Below are 13,830 nucleotides of genomic sequence, written 5' to 3'. Positions count from 1 at the left end.
CTGATTCTCTCCACTTCTAGCTGATTTCTTCATTATTGTGTAAATTTAGATCATGAGCTCATGTTTACCTAAACTTTATCTGTGGGAATGCTATAGGCCTGTGTTGAAGGTCTACCACTCCAGAAAGGGTTTAGTTTTGTGTTTGGAATACCACCGATTTGGGAGCATTTTAAGTTAATTTCTTAGCTTCTGTTTGCAAGACCGCACAAAAATTTGCAACCCAAACACTGGGAACACGGATTTGGGGTTCAGAATTCTCAAGATTTCCTACCTGTTTCCTACCCAGAGCAGAGGCCAAGAGAATTTGGTCTTAGTCTCCCTTTGCCAGCAGATATGTTTTCTCCTGGCACACCCTTTCATTGAAGGTGAAGCTAGGGATAGATAGGTTTAGTTCTAACTTCCCATCTAGTAGGGATGGAGTTTTACCTCCTGCCTCTCACGTGGTTATGGCCATTTAAAAACAAGTCTCTATGTCAGGTGTGTCATTAAACCATGGCCTGTATTACCAATCCAGACAGATGCCTATTTTTATGGCCTATGAGCTATGAATAATTTTCACATTTTAACTGGTAACGTTTTAAATGGTTACATAAGTACCTAAATAATATCCTCAATTTTGCTCTTTGGTCTACAAAGCCTAAAATATTTGCCACTTGGCTCCATAAAAACAGGATTTCCAGCTTCTGTTCTAAGCTATCAAGATCTTCAATCCACTCCTAATATAGCTATAACTCTCACACATGTACCACCCTTCTTTCATGGGTCCTGGAAATTTCTACTGCATACTTCAAAAATCAACCACACACTTAAAAATAAGTTGTGTACATTTAACCTAGCATACCTAACCCTTTTCCTTTAGGAGAGTTTTTCAAGTAATCTTGCCCACCGTATTCTTTAGAGCTTCATTAATAATGGCAAAAAAACTAAAACAACTTAACATTCAACAAATGGGAATTGTTCATAACAATTATAGAAGCACATACAGTAGAAAACTATACACTGTTATTGAAACAGTGAGACATAACTAGTTTTATTCTTAGAGAACTATGTTTATTTAGGTCCCTTTTGTTTAAATAAGTATATTTCTGTGTATGTATGTATATAGTCATGTATTTATATACACATACATTATTTGTATGATATAGTTATATAAACGTATGAAATACCTACCTATACACATACCTTGGATTTATATTTGTATACATACACAGGAATATAATTACATATATTATATAGTTATATACATTGAACTAAAAAATGGTAGTATACATATATATCGTGTATAAATGTGTGTCATCTATGTGCATGTGTAGAAAAGCAGGTTGAGAGATATGGAAGCATGAGTTAGACAGGGTTCACGATTATAAAAGTACTTATGTGTAGATAGTGAGGTTAAGGCCCATTTGATTGAAAATATTGCATATTTTTAATCAATTGTTATGATGAACAGATTCCTATGCAAATAAAATTATAAATAGCTATACATACTTGTATGTGTAATGTTTAATTAAAATATATATAGTATTATAGATGTATTATATTTATATTACATAATATAATTGTCTTATACTCATACATTATGTATTGTGTTATATAGAATATATTAACTATAGTGTATTATATCAGATAATAATAATTATATATTTATAATATATATAAATATATATTTATAATTTATATATTATGATATAGTTGTTTTATAATCAATATTACAGGACATATCATATTAATATTATGAACATACTAACCATATAAATATACTTCATTACCCATATATTTTGTATATAATATATGCTAGGCAAAAATATATATTAATATAATACATAATTGTTATACATTAATATAAATATTAGTATATTAAATTTATATATCCATATAATATTTAATATTGGTATATTTATATTATATTTAATATATACATAGCTAATGCTCTTTAAAGCCATCTGCTACAAGTAGAATAAGACCAGGAGTATGGCCAAAGCAAATTCTAAAAATATTAGATTACTTATATTCATTTATATGTCATTTTCCTGGAATCTGCATCTGGCTATTAGAGAGGACACACAGCAAAATCAACAAAAAGTGCCCAGGAGGACATAGGATCCTTTATTTATCGGAACCTCAAAGGAAACACAGTGCTATCCAGTCCCCCATCAAAGAGCCAAGAGCAAACCTTGAAGCACCCAGTAAAAGCCCATTCAAACAAAAAAGCTTTCCCACTTAAACTGGAAAAAGTTAAGTTCCCAAGAGACCCCCTACATCAACCACCGAAGCTCATTTGGTAGTAAAAACAATAACGTTCACCGAACAACAAGAAACCCAAAACATTAGTTGTTTTAGCACAAACACAAAAAAGCAGCTAATTAGTGTCTCCTGTTTGAAAGAAGGGGGTGGGAAGTGGGCAGAAGACCTGATAGGAAAGATAAAAAGAAAAGGAAAAGGAAAATAAGTTTCCAGTTTGACACTCAAGCTGTCTTCTGCATCCATTTCGTCAAGACCACCAAGTCAATGTGGAGGCTTTTTCCTCCTTCCCTTTCTTTTCATGAGACTGATCACAACCAGCACTGCAGATTCCATCCAATTAAGGAATGCTGTTGCCTACATGTGTGAATGAGCTGTGAGTAAAGTACTGAAGTAGAGGACACCTAAAGTGAAACGTCTTCATGAATGTCCACGTGGCTGAGCAGGAAGTTAACCTTTCATAGATGTGCTAAAGAAGAAGAGTTGGCTTTTATTTTATTTACTTTTCCCTGGACTGTGTTGAATGAGTATCATCTACAAGTTTAGGCTACTTTTTGCTGAGGATTAATGCACTGGGAGAGCTGAGAGAAAACTGAACAGTAGAGCTGTCTTTTTCTTGACCAGTTCACCTTACTTTCCCAAACTCTAAGTCTTTCCCTAATTCTTTCTCCTTTTTAGTGTAGTAAAATGAACAGAACACAAAATTCACCATTTTGATCATTTTACAATTCACTGTACCATTCAGTGGAATTTAGTACTGTCACAATGTTGTGCAACTATCACCACTGTCCAGCTGCAAAACATTTTCATCACCCCAAGAGGAAACCTACACCCATTTTAAGGACTCATTCCCTATTTCCCTCTGTTCCAAACCCCTGGCAACCACTAATGTATAATATTTGCCGTGTGTATGGATCTGCAACTGCTGGACATTTCGCATAAATGGAACCATACCATATGTAGCCTTTCGTGCCTGATGATAAGTTGTGCAGTGGTGGGAAAAACTAAAATGCGATGTACTGTATGATGTATGTTTTACTGAAGTGGCTTGGTCAGATTATAATGATTTATGATAAAATCACGTAAAGCAAGCATCACAATTCTCCAGGAATGTTCTGAAGAATGCTAATGTTAATTATGAATATGTGAATCCCAAATCTTTCATTTGTATTGACCTTATCTCATTAATTCTTCTCCCAACACTGCTATAACTAGAGTTGAGTTCTAAAATATACCTTCCTCTTTTCCCATAGAAATTGTCCCACAATTTCAAAAAGTTCTCAAAGGTGAAAAAGTGCACATGACACTTATCACGTTTGCAAATGCCAACGGAAATGCTAAGCTAACGCTGTCCAAAATGCAATATTCTTCTGTGAGAGCACCCAACTTTAAACAAATACACATATTCTAAATACAGCTTAGATCTGTGACATGTTTTGGTCACTGAAGTATGAGCAGACATGATGGCCTTAAATGAGCAGAAGAGGCCTTAAATGGGCTTGTGCGGTTGGGCTCACCTCTTATGTTTCAGTGAACTTTTTGAGAAGACAGGGCCTGGGAGCTGAGGCCTCACAGTTGGGCTCCAGAGGAAGATGTGTGTGAGAGACCTCAAACTGACCCAGGACACGGAGCAAAACTAGCCATCTAGAGGTCTAAAAGAGAGCCACTGCAGCTAGCCCATAGGTCCAAGAAAAATAAATTCTTGTTTATGTAACTGAGTTTGGGGTGATTTGTTCCAAAGCATTATCACAGCAAGAGCTGACTAACACAACATCCTCCAAATCATTGCTATGTAAATGGATGCCACCATGCCTACATTTAAGGCAACTGTGTCCTCAAATTGTGAGAAATCTTGAACTCTTGGTGCCTCTCCAACACAATGTACATGGCTAAATTTCCACAAATAAGTTCACTAATATGCCACAAAGATCTCCCTAAACTTGTATTAAATGTAATGCAAAGTTCTTTCTTTTCATTTTCTGCTTCTACATAGTTAAAATGCTGTTTATCAATGGAAAACGGTTCTTGCCGTTTGGCTTCTGTCGTTAGAGTCTTTTGAAGTCTTTGGCTTTTCAGCTCCTAGGCTGTAACATTTGAATCAGCAAATGCCCCAAGGAGAAAAGCTGCACCAAATGTGAAGCTTGCGTCGGTGTTTCCCTTCTCTCCAGAACTTGGCCCACATGTCTTGGTGTCTCTCTAACATTCAGACGCCAGCGAACAGAAGTTCTCCTACTCTATCCAGCTTTTCTAAAATTTCTTTAGACTTCGCCTGATCTTATGTTATTATTCAACTATCATCTCAATTACCCCTAGGAAGAAAATTTACAATTTTTAGAGAAAACGGAATCCTGGTACACTCTTGGTAGGAATGTAAACTGGTGCAGCCTCTGTGGACAAAAGTATGGAGAGTTCTCAAAAACTAAAAATAGAACTACCATATGACCTAACAACTCCACTCCTGGGTATAAATCCAAAAAGAACAAAAACACGTGTTTTCAAAAACATGTATTTGAAAAGATACATGCACCCCAATGTTCGGAGCATCAGTGTTTACAATTACCAAGATATGGAAGCAACCTAAGTGTCATCAAGTGATGAATGGATAAAGAAGATGCGGTACATATAACCAATGGCATACTACTCAGCCTTAAAAAAGAAAGAAATGTTGCCATTTGCAGCAACATAGATGGACTTGGAGGACATTGTGGTAAGTGAAATAAGTCAAACAAAAACAAACACCGTAGGATATCACCTATATATGGAATCTAAAAAATACAGCAATCTACCGAATATAACAAAAAGAAGGGGAGTCACAGATATAGAGAACAAACTAATGGTTGCCAGTGCGGAGGGGGAGGAGGGGGCAATACGGGGTGGAGAAGTGAGAGATGTAAACTAGTGGGTGTACGATAGGCTCAAACATGTATTGTACAACACAGGGAATAGAGCCAATATTTTGTAATAACTGTAAATGTAAAGTAACCTTTAAAAAGTATATAAAAAATTTTTAAAACAGAAATCATACTGAAAATTGGAAACAATTTAAATGTCCATCAACAGGAAAATGCACATATAAATTATTGTATTTCCCTACATGGGAATCCTACATAGTGAGGAAAGTACATGAACTAGACAGATCTTTACGTGTCAGCATGGATGAACCTAGCAAAGATAACACTAAAAAAAGCAAGTAAGAAGAGAAAACATAGCAGAATACTCTATGAGGTTTAAGAACACTTAAAAATGTAGCCTAAGTAGAAAGACATCCATGCAGTGATGGAGACCAAGTTCAGAAGAGTGGTCACCCAGGGTCAGCTGGGGAGTGGCTGTGTTTGGGAAAGTGGTCACAGCAGGCTCTTCAACAGGAATGGTCATGTTTCAGTTCACACGCTGGCTGGAGGACGGAGGAGTGTCTGCAATGCTATAATGTGAGCACGCTGCATGTGAAAGCCATTGCTGACCACATCTAGGGGATCTGATACGCGGGAGCTGGTAGTGGGTGGAGGCATCCAGAAGGTGGTGGTAGAAGAGGAACGTTGTATGCATAACGCCTAAGGCCTGACCAGAGGACGACCACTGTTCTAGAAACTGGACACAAATCCAACTTCTACGGCCAATGTTAAAAGACAAACTGAGGCATGTTTAAAAGAAGACTTTACGTGAGCAAAACTAGATTCAATTCAGGCACCGCCAAAGCGGAAGTGGTGAGGAGCACTCCAGCCACAGGAGCTGCAGAGATTTTTAGTTTCAAAGGGCAGAAGCAAAGCAAGGAAGTGACTGACTTGCTATCGCTTTAAAGCCTAGTTGGTGGTTTGTGACTGGTTGTCCTCAGCGGTGTGCGTCACCCTGAGGCGTTGACAGGCTTAGGTTTTGGTTGCTTTACGTAGGCGGCCGCATCACTAGAGCCACCGCAGGCTAACGGCCTCCTTGCAGGGTTCATTTACTAACACCAGTTGTCTGAGCCCTTACTCTTACTCGGTCACTTCACTTCCTACGCCTCACTTTCTCTTCTGTAAAGTGGATATTCAGTAGTAAATCCTCTGTGGAGTTGTCAGTACAAAACAAAGTGATTATTAGTAACCACGATCATGTCCTGAATGCATGGAACACGTCACCATTTGCCAACTACCGTGTCAAGTTAGCAGAAACGACAGAAGTTAAGAGCTCTCCGCATAAATTCACACACCCGTGCACCAGGTAAGGGACCACAGGCAGACGTTCACTCAGCCTTTCGTGTGTCCCTCACGGAATACACGCTCTCTCCTGGGCGAGGGGAGCACAGACACTTACGGGAGTTTACTTTTCAAATGCGTTGATACAACCAGGTCTCACTTTTGTTTGGATGAGTCAGCAAACGCTTTTTGGAAACCCCAAAGTCTCCACACTTCCAACGTTTCGCGCTGCCTTAGTCTCAGAGCTCAAGCCCCTGCTCTTCAGGCCGCGTCACCATGGGAGACAGGCTGCATGCGGACGCGACGCACGGCGAGCGTGCTGACGTCCTCGAGCCCCGCCCCCACGGTCCCGCCCGCTGACTTAAACGGCAGCCCCGCGGCGTGGAGGGCGTAGATGCGTGCGCCAACACCAGGCCCTGCGGGGTGTCCGGAGCGCGGCATGGCGGGGGGGGGGTTGGCGTAGCTGAGGCCCGTGGCCCTATGTCTTCTGGCTGTGACGCCGGTCCTGCGCACGCTGCGGGGCCGCAGCCGCCGGGCGGTGGGCGCCCGAGGGGCCAGGAGGCGAGCCGGGGCCCCCAGGCGGGTGTGGGCATCGTGTCCGCAGCCAGCGTCCCCGAGGCCGCGCTCGGGCCATGATCCCTTGGTGAAGCTGCGCCGGGACAGCGTGGCCGATATCTTTCCGCGCTCTGAGGACCTGTGCGCGCTGCAGGACTTGGTGCCTCTGCCCTCCGTGCGCGCTTCCCTACAGGAGGGCCTGCTGGACTTAAGGCCGACCGCCTCCGCGGGGTGCACTGGGCGCCGCTCCTGAGCACCCGCTGCCCCTGATCTGTATCCAGAGCTTCTTCCAGCCACGGCTTGTTGAGACAGGTTTGTACTTCCCGCTTCCAGGGCCCCTCGTGTGGGCACTGAGAAGCGGGGTTTTAAATGGTGCAAGGTGGAGGGTGGGCACTAGATCTAGCGCTCAGTGACCGGGTGTGCGTGCACTAGACGGGGCGTGCGGCCTAGGACTCCTGCCAGCTCGGTGACCCCGGCCGAGTGCCTTAAGTCTTCAAGGTCTCAGTGTTCTCATGTGTAGCGTGGGCTTAACAGGACCCAGTCTCTGTGGCGGTTACAAGGATGCACTGTGTTAATGCTTCTAGACTGTACAAAGTAGAACACTTAGCACAGTTTGGAGCATCGTTAATTGTTGCACAGATGTTACCTGGTCTGTTGAATGACTTTGCCTGGTACACACCAAAGCGATTAGGAAATGGATATATCCCAGCTTCATTTCCTTTCCATTAAAACAGGGCTCAGGAAAGAAAAAATCTGTTTTTCAGTAGTCGTATCATATAGTGGAAAGAGCACTGGTGTGAAGGCAGCCTAGGGTTTGAATTCCAGGGCTTATGCTGTCTGTGGCCTGGGCAGGTTTCTTTTGCACTACAATCCCCACACTTGTAAAATGACATTAATAACCACTCTTTCTGTGGGTTCTTAGAATTAATTAAGCAGGTTATGTGTGTAAAGTAGCCTGGCACTTGAATGAGTTGTCAGAACCAAGGGCTGCTGGAGACGATGCTTCTGCCCTAGGTAATCTTCCCTTCTACTGGGCAGCAAGTAAACACAAGCACAGTAGTCAGTGCTCTGGAAGAAGTGAGTTCTGGTGCTATAGAGCACAGAATCTTGGAAGGGAAAGTTCAGGGTAGGATTTTTGGAGGAGGTGCCATCCTTTCTAAGGATATGTAGAAGCTCCTGGGGTGGCAGGAGAGAGCAGTGTGTGTTGAAGTTTGAGAAATATAAGAAAATATGGCAAAACTACTGTACAGGACTGGAACTCAGGGTTTGGGAAAGAAATGAGAGTTGATACTGGAAACTTAGTGGGGCCCAAGAGAAGGGGGCCTTGTTTGTCCTGTCAGAAGTTTGGATGTTTATCCTGAAGGCTGTGGGAAACACCAAAGAACAGTGAGATGGACTTGTGGTTTAGAGGCTCACTCGGACCTCCATGTTGGGAGGCAGTTGATTTGGTGCAGGGTGAATTGTAATCTGAGGGTCCCACTGAAGTTATGAAAGGTGGGACTGGGTTTTGCAGATCTGAGAGAGAATGGGTAGGGCCTGGTGACCAGTTAGAAAAGAGAGGGCAGCAAGCGTGGGTGACAGTTTACAGCTGCATCTTTTTGAGAGATACAGAGCCCAGTAGGAAGGGATTGGGGGTGGCGAGAGGATCTTACTTCATCTTCAGTGCTTTAGAGGGGCCTGGTAGATGGGTCTGGACCCAAGGTACAGATCTGGGCTTTTGGGGAGGACAGGTGTTTGAAGGCATGGTAGAGACTTAGGTTATCCACAAGAAGATCCAAAGAATCATAGGTCTGAGAGATTTTTAAGTGGGTGTATTTGAGGATGTTTATAAGCTGTGAGAAAGTAGCCAGCAGAGGAAGGGTGTAAAGATCTAGGACAGGAAATGATTGTTCATTTGATTTTGAAAAGCTGAATACTTATCGTGTGCCTGGCCCTTTTCTAGGATCTGGGGTTCACACCATCTGTTATCTCTTCTGCAAGGATAGTTCAACTCCTCCCCTGGTGAAGAGAAGTCAGATTATTCTTTGCGTCCCATTCAGGTATAAGAACTGTTCTGTACCTCTGAAGGGACTTGACTTAACCAGAGTAATAAGTTAGAAATCAAAAGAAATTAGAGCTGGAAGGGACCTTAAAGGCCACTGTACTTAATTTTGCCTGATATTTGACATTGAATGTAAGAAAAATTTATTGTAGAGCCCATTCTCTTCAGAGTTCCTTCACTGAACTTTCTTTATGTCTTGCATCCAGTGGGTCTAGCTTGTAAATTTTGGCCTCCTCCTAAATTTGCTTCTTCATCCATATTACATTTTGCCCAGGCTATGGCAGAAACTCCTGGGTGGTTTCACGGCCCCTGGGTTCAGTTCCTCTAAGTTCATCTGCCTCCTCGGGTTAAGTGATCTTCTAACAGAAAAAGATGTGCTTAAAATAATGCTGCTAATGGCTTGCCCACACAGAGTTAGTGCATACTAGCCGCCCAGCATGTGCTCTGCACGGAGGCGTGTAGTATGAACTGTGCTCGGCCAAGCCTTATAGGGCTCTTTGCCCTGAGGAAGGGGAGCTTTTTGTGATCACTCCCTTTATCTAGTCGGTCCTTCAGCAGCGGGGAGCCTTTTTCTAATCAGCAGAGAGCCTTTTTCTTACTCAGCTAGTGGTAGCCCCAGGTCTCACCACCTGTGGGATACAAGCCATGCTCTCTCCCAGGCTTGCTTGGACCAACATCTCTATTTTCATTTCTGTCTCTTCTCACACTTGGACCCCTGGCCTTTAGTCATCCCCACCTGCAGCATTTACAGTGCCCAGCAGGAGTCAGGCTTGAGTGTCTTTTCACACATGTTCCCTCTGCAGCTAATGCACCTCCTACTCCACCTCTGCATAGCCTCATCTTTCCAGACTGTACTTCAGGGTTATCATGAAGCCGTCACTTAGATACAACTTTTTGCCTCCATAGGAAGCTCTGTGCATAAAGGTTACGTTTATTTATCTCATGTGATTGAAATTTTGAGTTTATACATCTTCCTCCTTAATGAAGGCTTTAAGGGCAGGAGTCGTTTCTAATCCTTAGCCCAGAGCAGATGCTTTTGTTTTTATTTAGATACTTTTTAATGATGATAAAAAGATGTATGGTTTAAATCACTCATTTTACAATAATTTTGCTTTAGGTTGTGACAGAAAAAGAGGTTACAGAAGTCGTGTTCCTGCGATAAGAAATAAAAATGTGACCTTTCAGTTGTGTAAAGCTCATAAATGCTGTGTATGTGCGTCGGGTGCTCTAAGGAACATGGAGCTAAGTGGGCTAGTTGTGTGAGAGAGAGACTTCAGTATGTTAACAAACGTGAGCCTTCATTGTGTCCTGCCAACATTTGATAGTTGCTTTTGGGGCTAACTAAACCAGTAAAAGTTTAAACTGTTCCTCCCCATTAAAGGGATTGAATAATTGGCTTCTTTGGTGCACCTGTGTCTTGTGAATTGTCCAGTTGGGGATGGAGATTTAGAAAGTGGGTTTCAGTCTTGTTTAAGTGTCTTCCCATCAGACTGGTCTCGTGATTTCCTACACACCATGTCTGTCTACCTTTTCCTGTCTACCTTTTGTTGGTAGTGTTCATGCCTGGATTGTCTCCTGTACCTGCTCAAACCTTGGTCCATTCTCATTTGTACCATGGAAGTTTGTCATGCTGGATACTGTCAGAATTAATCTTACTTAAGTTTGTGTTAAGCCACAAACTACATGTTTTGTATATTTTCTGTTTTCTCTGTTTGTTTATATTTTTATGGTTTCTCTTCAAGAAGTATTATGGGAAGGGAAATAGCAAGATGAAGAGCAAAAAAGTCATCATTCTCTTTCAATTGTTAGAACATCTATCTGCAATCATAATTATGATGCACCGTGGTATGTGTTAAAATAAGAAATATATGTAACGTCCCGTAGGAGCAGCAAACTCAGTGGTGTTGGTGAGGGTGTGTCATGGAAGTAATCACAAAGCAGGTGACTCTTGATTAGGGTCCTGAAAGATTAGTGTGCCTTCCCTGTGTCCAGTAGTGGTCTGGAGGGGTCAGGAAGCCTGCCTTTCAATCTGAGGGAACAGAGAGTTTGAGGTCCTCTCTCTTCTATTGCTCTAGTATACTGCATAGCAGCTAATAAAATACTGGGTTTATAGTTGACATTTAAATCGCTGATTGATCATCAAGATTGGCATGTATCATTGGAAATGAAAATCGGAGGAGTCTTATGCTTTTTAGGTTTTTCTTTTTTTTTCCTTTGTCTCAAAAGTATGTAGTACTTTACTGAGTGGTTGGGAATAAAGTTTGCAGTATTCAGTGTATTCAGTTTTCGTACCTAAATAGAATTAAACTGTTGCTGTAAACTGGAATAACACTTTGTTACTGATGAGTTTTAGGATGCATCAGTTCATCAATTACCTGTTTGGGAAGATTGTAGTTAATGATTTTAAGAATGTGGCTATAAACCTCCAATTGACTCAAGAAAAGCAAATAAGTCAAGATTGACAAATGTATAGGCTCTTCATCTTATTGTGTGTGTGTGTGTGTTTTCCTTTTAGTTACTTGTCAAGGTATAAAGAACTCTATCACTGTTAAGACAGTAAACTTCACAGGGTATAATCTGACATGGCAGGGAACAGATCACATGGTCAAGATCTTAAAGGTGATTTGATGTTTAAACTTTCATGAAAACATATGTGATTGAAGCACATTAACATATTGATACAGATGGCAGTTAATTTTTGTCTTTTCATACATGTGAGTGCAGCTTTTGTTTTGTAGAAAGAATATGACCAAATGGTGATGTGAATTGCTGTTGCCTAAACTATAGTGTTGAATCCCCAGTGTTTGCACTTGAGTTTAACAACTCTGTGGTTTCCTATCTTCTTCCTGAGACACTTAATCTCAGGTCCATCCTCGTTACACAGCGTGGTAAATTAGAGAACAATTAATATCACCATTTAAAGAAGTGAGACTGAAATCTCAACCATCCTGAACATAGGAACTGAAGGGGGCTCTCAGCCGTTCAGAGAGTTATTACCAAGCCAGTCGGCTTAATGCTGTTCAGTTTTCTCCATAGCAGAGCCTTCCAGGTCCTTCTTTTGAGCTTATTTATTTTTATACACAATTCTGTATGGATACTGTACATAATACTAAATAGTTGTATTAACTGGGTTTAACTGGTGATGTATTTACATGAAGATCTAACTTCATCTTGTTGATATCTTTTTAGGGGCTTTCCATTCATCAAAGCTTGTGATGTATGTAATCAGTTGCTGGTGTGTAGCTATCATATTTATGATATATAGGGCTTGAATTGGGAATGGTGGATGGTCATTCTTCTTGCTTTTTAAACTGACAGAGCCTTACATGAAGCATTTCCCTCTCTGAAATAAATCCATGTAAAACATGTTTGGTCGCTCTCCCAATGCAACTGTGTAGTTGTGTGGATTTGGCACACAACGGGCAGCCTTGTGGCTATGTCTGTAAACAAGGAAGCCTGTTTTCCAGTCCGCAAATCAGCTGTTACCCAGTGAGACGAGCTTGACTGCCATTTCTGACCCCTCACATGGAGCTGTCATACTCAAGAATGTTCACATGTTTTCAAGAAACGTTGTTTGAGGGCTGTATGTACAAATTCCTGATCTGAAAGCCAATATAAAGCAACATCTCCCAAACCTCTGCTCTCTCGCCAAGGCCACACACATTCCCTCACTTATGGCCTCGTGGCAAGTGAATACTGTCAGTATCAGATTCTCCTTCCCAGTGGTCTTGGGAGACTGCATAGTTGCTCTGTGAAAGGCACCACTGCTGAGGTTGAGAGAAGAGCATCTTGGGTGTCAGTCCTGGCCTTGCGTTCCCGGAGAGAGGGGTGTGCACCTCGTTCTCCTGTTAGGGTTTTCCTAGGCTGTAGGGTTTGCTGCTTGTTGTCAACATGATGTCCTAGTGACTTGTCTTCTGCGTGGTTATATAATCCCAGCACAGCTCTTTATGATGTGTAGACTGTTATGGGGTTGTGGCCAGGTCAGTTTTAAATGTTTGGAAATGTCCTCTTGAACAACACTGCAGTGGCAGTGAAGCTTGCTGGGAGAATTGTTGCCCTGGTTTTGGCTTAAGGGTGGTGAGAAGATGAAGTTTTTGATGGGTCAGTTTTAGTTGTGTGTGTGTATGTGATTTATCTTTTAAAATTCTAATGTCTATTATTCACAGCTTAGATATGTTGACTTCCTGATTATTCATCAGTCCCTTTACTGATGTATTTTCCTCTGAAAAACTACATTTTCTTCCAGACTGTTTTTGTCTGATGGTGAAGAATAAATTTTTCATTTGCAGTATAAAGTTGATCTGAGAAGAAATGTTTACCTTGGATCTTCACTTGGCTTCTGTGAAAGAAACTTAATAAAATAATATGGGCAATTCCCATTACTAATCCTAACCACGTACAACAGAGGTCTGTACAGTAACATAGCAAAAATAAGTTCCTGTACTTTTACTTAGTCATTGCCTGTTTTACACTAAAGAGCAGTGAGAGACATTTATAAATAATGATACCTCAGATCACTTTTGTTAAATGTCCTCTAATATTTGGATATTTGGTATCTGGCTTGTGTTGTCTTTTATACAATCTTGTCTTCTTTCTTTGCACTTTAGTGTAACAACTCTGTGGTTTCCTATCTTCTTCTTGTGACACTCAGGTCCATCAGAATTTCCTGTGACTGTGGCAGTAGAGAGTCCTTCCTCCTCAGAAATCGAAGAGGTCGATGATTCCTCAGAACGTGTTCAGGAGGAGCCAGAGAAAATCCGTTTGAAACAAGAAGCATTGCAGGTACAAAGTTATCACTTTAAAGCTATAGAGAAGATTATT

General features: G+C 41.4%; 1 protein-coding gene across 1 annotated transcript in view; it reads right to left on the bottom strand.

The window, feature by feature from the left end:
- LOC309797839 (UDP-N-acetylglucosamine--peptide N-acetylglucosaminyltransferase 110 kDa subunit-like) overlaps positions 1–6,613 on the bottom strand; it is a 30,088-nt gene extending 23,475 nt beyond the window's left edge. The window contains exon 1 of the mRNA XM_082646230.1: positions 6,532–6,613. The gene's annotated coding sequence lies outside the window, so the exon portion shown is untranslated. The remainder of the gene's footprint in view (positions 1–6,531) is intronic.
- Positions 6,614–13,830: the final 7,217 nt, after the last annotated feature.

Source organism: Mesoplodon mirus (assembly GCF_964341445.2).
Source record: "Mesoplodon mirus genome assembly, contig: HAP1_SCAFFOLD_1072, whole genome shotgun sequence".
Classification (NCBI taxonomy): Eukaryota; Metazoa; Chordata; class Mammalia; order Artiodactyla; family Ziphiidae; genus Mesoplodon; species Mesoplodon mirus.
This window is presented reverse-complemented; position numbering and strand designations above follow the sequence as displayed.